The sequence below is a fragment of the Salvelinus sp. IW2-2015 genome, unplaced genomic scaffold (genome assembly GCF_002910315.2).
Source record: "Salvelinus sp. IW2-2015 unplaced genomic scaffold, ASM291031v2 Un_scaffold4774, whole genome shotgun sequence".
NCBI lineage: Eukaryota > Metazoa > Chordata > Actinopteri > Salmoniformes > Salmonidae > Salvelinus > Salvelinus sp. IW2-2015.
The window spans coordinates 20,272-29,418 of NW_019946043.1; the positions used below are offsets into that span (position 1 = coordinate 20,272).

The window sequence follows — 9,147 nt, forward strand, 5'->3', positions numbered from 1 at the left end:
GTTTAACTCTGGACACATTTCCTGGAGGTTGATACCCCTGGAAACACTTGAACAGAGATAGGCCCGTGGCAGAGCAGGGTAGGGTGTCGCGGGCGTACTCGACCCACACCAGCTGCTGGCTCCAGGTGGTGGGGTTGGCCGAGACCAGGCAGTGCAGAGTAGTCTCTAGATCCTGGTTTGCTCGCTCCGACTTGCCATTGGACTCGGGGTGGAACCCAGAGGACAGGCTGGCTAACGACACAATGAGGGCGCAGAATGCCTTCCAGACCCGGGATGAGAACTGAGGCCTCCGGTCGGAGACCAGGTCCACCGGCAGTCCACGGATCCGGAAGACGTGCTACACCATGGGCTGGCCCGTCTCCTTGGCCAATGGGAGTTTGGGGAGAGGAATGAAGTGGGCGGCTTTGGAAAACCGGTCGACCAGTCAGGATGACAGTGTTGCCCTCAGACGGGAGGGTGTGGGGGAGAAACCCGTGACAAAATCCAGGGATATGTTGCTCGGCTCTCCATTAAAGCGTTCTGGAGGAGGTAACCTGGGGTTCCCAGGAAGGTAGAGTGGCCGGTGGGACGGCGCTGCTAACCGTCGAGTGACTGAGGAGCGGTGGGGTTACCCCCGTGGCAAGCTGCCCTCCAGAGAACCCGCAGATTTGCTCTAGCAGCATGTCCAACGCCCGGGTATGGCGGGTCAGTAACCAGAGGTGGGTCAAAGGTACCAGATGGCAGGCAGGTTCAGGGTAGGGNCTAGCTAGAAACAACAGACAACAGTGAGCTGTCATTATGCCAAGGCCAAGGCAAGCTGCTCTGAGTTTCCAGTGTGTTCTTGTGTGAAAGAGATGTCTTCAGCTCACTGATCTTCAGAACAACGGACCCAAAGTGAACCCTGACATGCATATAACTAAGGCTGTCTGTCTGTCTGGGATTATTGTGTCCCATTGTGTCTGCATGATAAGTGTTTTTTGAAAATGACAATGAATAATCTTTCATGTAATTGTTTATTGCTCCTTCGTTATTGTTATTTAATTGTGTAATTCATTTTTTTTAGCATTTTTATCATTTAAAAAATCTAATATTTTCTTACATATAAACAACTGCATTGTTGCTTAAGGGCGTGTCCTTAACCATTTCACAGTAAGGTCTACACCTGTTGTATTCAGCGCATGTGACAAATACAATTTGATGTGATTTGTGTGTTTAGGTGCTGGACATTGCTCCCTCTGACACTGGGTTTCTGAACATCTTAAAGTCTGAGTCGTTTGGGGGGTTCTACTAGCTGACATATGGAATTGTTTTAAGTTCTAATTTGATTTTGAATTATAGTATCCCTTTAGGTAAAAACATTAAATACATAAAAATGATTTGATAAAATATTGAATTTGGCCTTTTCTGCTATAGACAATACAAACGCATTGAACAACACATTCATAAATGGTTAAAAAAAAAAGACCGTGAAAAAATGTATCATAAGGACTAATGTTTTGAAGTGACTGTCCTATATCTAGGGATATAACAACATGTGTTTTTATGGACACATACACTGTACAAAAGTATGTGAACATCCCTTCAAATTAGTGGATTAGGTTATTTCAGCCACACCTGTTGCTGACAGATGTATAAAATCGAGCACACAGCCATGCAATYTCCATAAACATTGGCAGTAGAATGGCCTTACTGAAGAGCTCAGTGACTTTCAACATGGCACCTTCATAGGATGCCACCTTTACAATAAGTAAGTTTGTCAAATTCCTGCCCTGCTAGAGCTTCCCTGGTCAACTGTAAATGTTGTTATTATGAAGTGGTAACGTCTAGGAACAACAACGGCTCAGCCGTGAAGTGGTAGGCCACACAAGCTCACAGAACGGGGTCCGCTGAGTGCTGAAGCACGTAGCGTGTAGAAATCGTCTGTCCTCGGCTGCAACACTCACTCCCGAGTTCCGAACTGCGGCTAGAAGCAACTTCAGCACAAGAACTGTTCGTCGGGAGCTTCATGAAATGGGTTTCCATTTCTTAAGATCACCGTGCGCAATAACAAACGTCGGCTGGAGTAGTGTAAAGCTCGCCGCCATTGGACTCTGGAGCAKTGGAAACGCGTTCTCTGGAGTGATGAATCACACTTCATCATCTGGCAGTCAGACGGACGAATCTGGGTTTGGCGGATGCCAGAAGAACGCTACCTGCCCCAATGCACAGTGCCAACTGTAAAGTTTGGTGGAGGAGGAATAATGGTCTGGGCTGTTTTTCATGGTTCAGGCTAGATCCCTTAGTTCCAGTGAAGGGAGACCTTAACGCCACAGCAAACAATAATATTCTATACGATTCTGTGCTTCCAACTTTGTGGAAACAGTTTGGGAAAGACACTTTCCTGTTTCAGCGCGACAATGCCCCCGTGTACAAAGCAAGRTCCATACAGAAATGGTTTGTCGAGATCGGTGTGGAAGATCTTGAATGGCCTGCACAGAGCCCAGACCTCAACCCCATCGAAAACCTTTGGGATGAATTGGAACGCCGACTGCAAGCCAGGCCTAATCGCCAAACATCACTGCCCAAGCTCACCAATGCGCTTGTGGCTGAATGGAAGCAAGTCCCCACAGCAATCAAATCAAATCAAATTGTATTTGTCAAATACACGTGTTTAGCAGTTGTTATTGCGGGTGTTAGCCAAATTGCTGTAGCCAAATGCTTGAAGCAACGTTCCAACATCTAGTGGAAAGCCTTCCCAGAAGAGTGGAGGTTGTTATAGTAGCAAACACATCAGCTGTATGTGACCAGGCAAAAAAAACTTTCCAAGCCAAACTATTACACACACCCTATATCGTTGTCACCATATTAGCTAAAGTAACGTCATAGTCAACATAGTGCAAAGACCTGGCTAGATCATAAAGGAACAATTGTCCAGACAGAGGATTGAGTTTACGAATTTACGTTTTATTAACCCAACTTCACACAGGCTACTGTTTGGCCGTAGCCCACGCCAAATAAATGAAGGATACCCTAAAGAAAACGTGAACTTTTCTTGTGAAGGCCAGACGTAAGAGAGAGAACAATGGCTAAACCTGGTCTTAACTTCCAATGCTCCATCCCCCTGCCCAACCCCCCTCCACGCCACTCCACCAACCACCAGGATGCCCGGCATCAGAACATTCCAGGCATTCCGTGATTGGCAGGTTGATTGGCATGTCAGACCCCGCGAACACTGGGTACTGGTAAGTACAACACAACCAACTAATAGCCTAACACATAACTTCACAGCTGTCTGTATGGGTCGCTACAATAGCTAATAGAACTAACACGTTAGTAATCCCGCTAAAATCATGCAGTAACGTTACTGTGTACAGTCAGTAAGCAGTTTAGCACTTACACAGGCGAGTCCCGATGGCAATAAATCTGTAAAACCAAAAGCTTACCTTGACTTGGAAGAGTTCCAGTGTTCTGTTGGATAGTCATAGACATCTAGCTAACATAGCATCCCTCTGTTTGAGCAGGGTGTTTGAGTAGGCTAAACTAGATAGCTGCATTTGCTGGCTAAGTAAGTGAAAGTGAAAAAGAATTACGAAATCTGTCTCTATCGCTCTCTATCTTGCTTCTCCTTCATTTTGGAAAAAATGTGTTTGTTCAAAACTGTTCAACTATTGTCTTTCTCTCTGAGTCAACTACTCACCACATTGTATGCACTGCAGTGCTAGCTAGCTGTAGCTTATGCTTTCAGTACTAGATTCATTCTCTGATCCTTTGATTGGGTGGACAAAATGTCAGTTCATTCTGCAAGAGCTCTGATAGGTTGGAGGACATGCTCTGTAACTTGTCATAATTACTGTGTAAGTCTATGGAAGGGGGCGAGAACCATGAGCCTCCTAGGTTTTGTATGGAAATCAATGTACCAGGGGACGGAAGCTAGCTGTCCTCCAGCTACACCATGGTGCTACCCTACAGAGTGCTGTTGAGGCTACTATAGACCTTCATTGCAAAATAGTGTGTTTTAATAATTTATTTGATTAGATAGCTTCATCTAAAAAGGATAACTTTTTAAATGTTTACCTTTTTTTTTTWAATAATGAAATTCACTAAGGAGGATGGCCCTCCCCTTCCTCCTCTGAGGAGCCTCCACTGTGTCACATGGCCCTCTCTGCCTCACCATACCGCTGGAGAGAAGAGGGGAGGAGGGAGGGAGGGGGGAGGAAGAGAGATGGCGAGAGAGTCAGAATTCTGACAGACAGACACACACACACACAAAGCATCGTGCAAGTTCACAGTAGATAGCTCAGATAGTGACCTTCAACCCTGTTAGTGCACTCCCTTCGTGGAAGCATCGCTTTGGCCAATCAGGAGCAAGCTGGGTGGACTTCTGAGCATCTGATAAGTCAGAGGAGTAGATCTCCAAACACCCGTAGCTGTATCAATTATTCCCAAAGAACCAGAGAGAGAGAGAGCGAGTTTGGACAAGATTACATAAATCTAATTTCAGGTGGGAGTATAGTGGTATTTTATGTTGTGTACCTGTGGTGTTTGGGGTCATAGGTAGAGGTCCAGCTTTAAGGTGTATCTGTGGTCTTTGGGGTAACAGTGGATWGYCTCAGAGAACATGTCCACAGCCTGAGAGTAGTGGCCCTGCTAAAACAACTGAATACCCTTCTCTGGAGGAGAACACACACATACAGTGTTAAACTGGGGTCATTTCAGTGAATATAAATAATCATTCTGAGACAATTGTGTTCATGTCACCCGTTAGTGAGACTCTCTTCCTCTTCACAGGGGCTGAACTCTCCACCTGATATGAGACAACTCAGTTAACACTGCCTCTGTGTGTGTGTGTGTGTGTGTGTGTGTGTGTGTGTGATTGGTGATTAATTGTTAGTGCACACTTCGGGAAGGGTGGAGAAAAGGGACGCAGCCAGAAAGTACTGGGGCCAGGGGCAGAGAGGAACAGGGGCAGAGAGGAACAGGCAAAGCCTAAATCGTTTTCCTAGATATGGTCTATGTCTTTGCCAGGGTAGAGGAATTCACATCTTTCATCAATGTCGTTTTTTTTCTTTAATTGTCACTCGACGAGTGAATTGAGACATTCCAATCAGAGAGGGAAACGTAAATATACGCCACKTGGCAGCGGATAAAGATACAGATACAAATGACATTTAATAATGAAACTTCATCTGATTTGATAAAACTGTATTTTATTATTAATGAATACAACTGTTTGACATAATAAAACAGTCATTTGTACACCCAGCTCCCCACATGCTGAGAGGATACAGACAGATTGTCATTTTACATTGATGCTCTAAAACAATCATTGTGTACTCCTCATATTGTCACTTTAGTCAACTGAACAGACATGTATTAGCCACTGAACAGACATGTATTAGTCCTCTGAACATACATGTATTAGTCCACTGAACAGACATTATTAGTCCTCTGACAGACATGTATTAGTCACTGAACATACATTATTAGTCCACTGAACAGACATGTATAGTCCACTGAACAGACATGTATTAGTCCACTGAACAGACATGTATTAGTCCACTGAACAGACTGTATTAGTCCACTGAACAGACATGTATTAGTCCACTGAACATACATGTATTAGTCCACTGAACAGACATAGTATTAGTCCACTGAACAGACATGTATTAGTCCTCTGAACAGACAGGTATTAGTCCACTGAACAGACAGGTATTAGTCCACTGAACAAACACTGAGTGTACACAAACATTATGAACACCTGCTATTTCCATGACATTAACTGACCAGGTGAATCCAGGTGAAAGCTATGATCCCTTATTGACGTCACTTGTTAAATCCACTTCAATCAGTGTAGATGAAGGGAGAGACAGGTTAAAGAAGGATTTTTAACCATTAGATATTGAGACATGGATTGTGTAGTGTGCCATCAGAGGGTGAATGGGCATGATAAAATATTGAAGTGACTTTGAATGGGGTACAGTATTAGGTGCCAGGCGCACTGCTTTGAGTGTGTCAAGAACTACAACGCTGCTGGGTTTCATGCTCAACAGTTTCCTGTGTGTATCAAGAATGGTCCACCACCAAAAGGACATCCAGCAAACTTGACACAACTGTGGGAAGCATGGTCAACATGGGCCAGCATCACCGTGGAACGCCTTTGACACCTTGTAGAGTCCATGCCCCGACGAATTGAGTTGTTTCTGAGGGCAAAAGGGGTGGCGCAACTCAATATAGGAAGGTGTTATGGGTCTTGTTCCAATATCCACAGTAGCACACTACTTGTTCATTTAAGGTCTAGTGTGGATGGTAGAACACCCCATGGACACTGGTGACGTTCCAGGCTGACTCATGGTTGCGTGCCAAGTCACTGACTGTGCAGTCGTGCATCAGTTTGCTATATCATGATTGGGTTAGCTGACATCTTAAACAAACACCTATCCAGGTGTTGTGAGAGAAGGCAGGTGAGTGCAATTTAGTCTGCCTGGAACATGCCCCATATTCAATTAAAAAGCATTGATTATTTATCCCCTGTAGGGCAATTACTTGGACCCTATGACATCAGGCTGGCAAAGTGACATCACAATGGTCACACATTCAGGTCACATGTCCAGTCACATGACCATACATATATACACAGTAAAACACATGATAACAACAGATGTCAGCCCCCTAGTGTCTACAACATGGTCATCACAGAGGAGGTTCACTGGGCAAAGATCCCTTCAAGGTTGTAATGATGATGTCATTTCCATGTTCACAGCTCAGGCCGAGGGAGAGGGGGAAGGAAATCAGAGGTGCACTCCTCTTCACTTTGATTGACACTTCACACACTCATTCTATATGTCCATGTTCTGTCTGGGATCTGTGGTCTGTGCCAGAGACTCAAATGGGGTGACACCCTCCCAAGCATCCTGTTCCCTTTAAAGTAGGGACACAGTCCCTCATCTTCTCTAATCTTCATCATCCTCCTCCCTCTCTACTATCCAGTCGCTGCGTGTGGTCAGGTTGCCATGGTTTCCTGTCTCTTCCTCTCTGCTCAGGCTTGTGTTTGAAGCGACACTTGTCACCATAGAAACAGCCAGTGGTCCTCCAGAAGAAACACTCGTCACCATTGATGGAGCCATCCTCTGGTCCTGGGAGAAGAGAGACAAACAGTATGAAAACACAAACACCTGCACTGTGCTCCTGCTTCCTCCTTCCATCACTTTGTACATTTCAAAAGTTTATATAAAGATGATTGGTAACACTTTAGAAAACTCATAATTATTCATTATAAATGCTTATATATTGTTTTATAAATCGTAGATGATGTTTTGACAGACAGATGGATGTCCTTACCCTGTGGAGGCTACTGGGAGGCTGAGGAGTGTTGAGGCCATTAGGATTGTCCTCTGAGGAGAGGGAGGGGTTCTCTGCATCTAGCTGTCTCGGTACCTGATCACCAGGGGTGCTCTCCAGCTCCACCCCCTGGACCGGAGGACAAACAGCAGGCACAGTCCAAATACATGCAATGGGACCAATAGCATAGTCCCACAAGTACAATGGAACCAATAACAAAGCTTGTTTTTCCTTTGCTGCCAGAAAGAGTTGAATCGTGTACTTTTCTCTCTGTGTTGAACGATGTTGATACTATTTAGCTCTAAACTGAAGCTCTAAACTGAAGGCTCTCATGCAGAGACATCAACACACCATTGTGATCTCTACTGTGCTGTCAGGTGGACATCAGTAGCAACACGCAGCATCAAACCCTGGCCATTCCTATTCAGAAAGCCATTCAAGGACAACTGAGGGGAGGGGAGGGAGGTAGAGGAGATGATGTGAGAGTGAAGGAGGAAGGATGGGAGATAGAAGGAGTGGGGAGAGGGAGAAGACAGACCGACACACACACACACACACAATCAGCAATGTCCACGTTCACAGTAGAAAGCTCAGACACTGACCTTCAACCCCTTCAGTGCACTCCCCTTAAGAAGTATCCTTTGTCCAATCAGGGCGAGCTGGAAGGACTTCTGAGCGTCTGATAGGGCAGAGGGGTAGAGCTCCAGACACCAGTAGCAGTATGAACCACATTCCCAAAGAAATACAAGAAATGAGATCAATGTAGAAATAGTCCATCCAGATCTTTACCACCTAGTAAATCTTTGGACCACTTACATTAGAGTACTCCAGCAATAGTCTAGGGAGCAACATACCCACACACGCACACACGCACACACACACACACACACACCACACACACACACACACACACACACACACACACACCACACACACACACACACACACACACACACACACAGACCTTTACCACCTAGTAAATCTGTTGACCACTTACATTAGAGTTTCCTGCAATAGTTTAGGGAGCAACATACCCATACCACACACACACACACAACACACAAGCAAAAACACACACACACACACACACGAAAAACACACACACGCACACACACATATAAACACACACACACACACCCATACAACGTCTGAACTACCGGGAAAGACTCTGGCAAGTTCCAGACTCAGTGTGTGTTTACGTGTGTGTGTTCGTGCATTTCTTGTGTGTGTTTGTTGATGAACAGTGCCGAGTTGATCTATTACAGTTTATCTCCTGACAGTAATGGAGTATCCCTGGCTGACCTATAGGCTAGCCACTCATGCATTATGTTGCTCAATGGCGCCATCATATGTACAATAGGCAGAAATACAAGAAACATAATTTATTTATGTTGTTCTATTTATTGTCTAACTTTGAGCTTATTTACAACATGATACTTGTACTGTATTCAATGTAAAAAAAAAACTGCAAAATGTAATGTATCTAAAATAGGTAATAATTCATAATTTGAATAATAAAACAAGCAATATTATGACACGAACAATATGGTAACATAATATAAATATAAAATGCCCAATAATATTCTGACACCAATACAAAGTAAAACGTATTTAAACAAATCAGGAGCAACTCCAGAGCTAAAATTATGTAAATCTCTTATCAATATTATCCTTTTGTGTCACTAAAACAAGCAAATACTTTATCTATTATAAAAAATCTGGAATTGGCTAAATCCCATAGAAAAAAATCAAAAACAGATAATACACAAGAAAATAAGGCATTTATTAAGCGGAGCTAGTTCAGAAAGGAAACCCGAGTGCCTGCCTCAACTGAGATGCACCAATTAGAGG

General features: G+C 44.2%; 1 long non-coding RNA gene across 1 annotated transcript; it reads left to right on the forward strand.

The window, feature by feature from the left end:
- The first annotated feature begins 5,246 nt into the window (after nucleotides 1-5,246).
- LOC139026436 (uncharacterized) lies at nucleotides 5,247-5,762 on the forward strand. The gene is made up of 3 exons (XR_011478208.1): nucleotides 5,247-5,302; nucleotides 5,526-5,598; nucleotides 5,695-5,762. It is a non-coding gene; the product is annotated as an uncharacterized lncRNA (long non-coding RNA).
- Nucleotides 5,763-9,147: the final 3,385 nt, after the last annotated feature.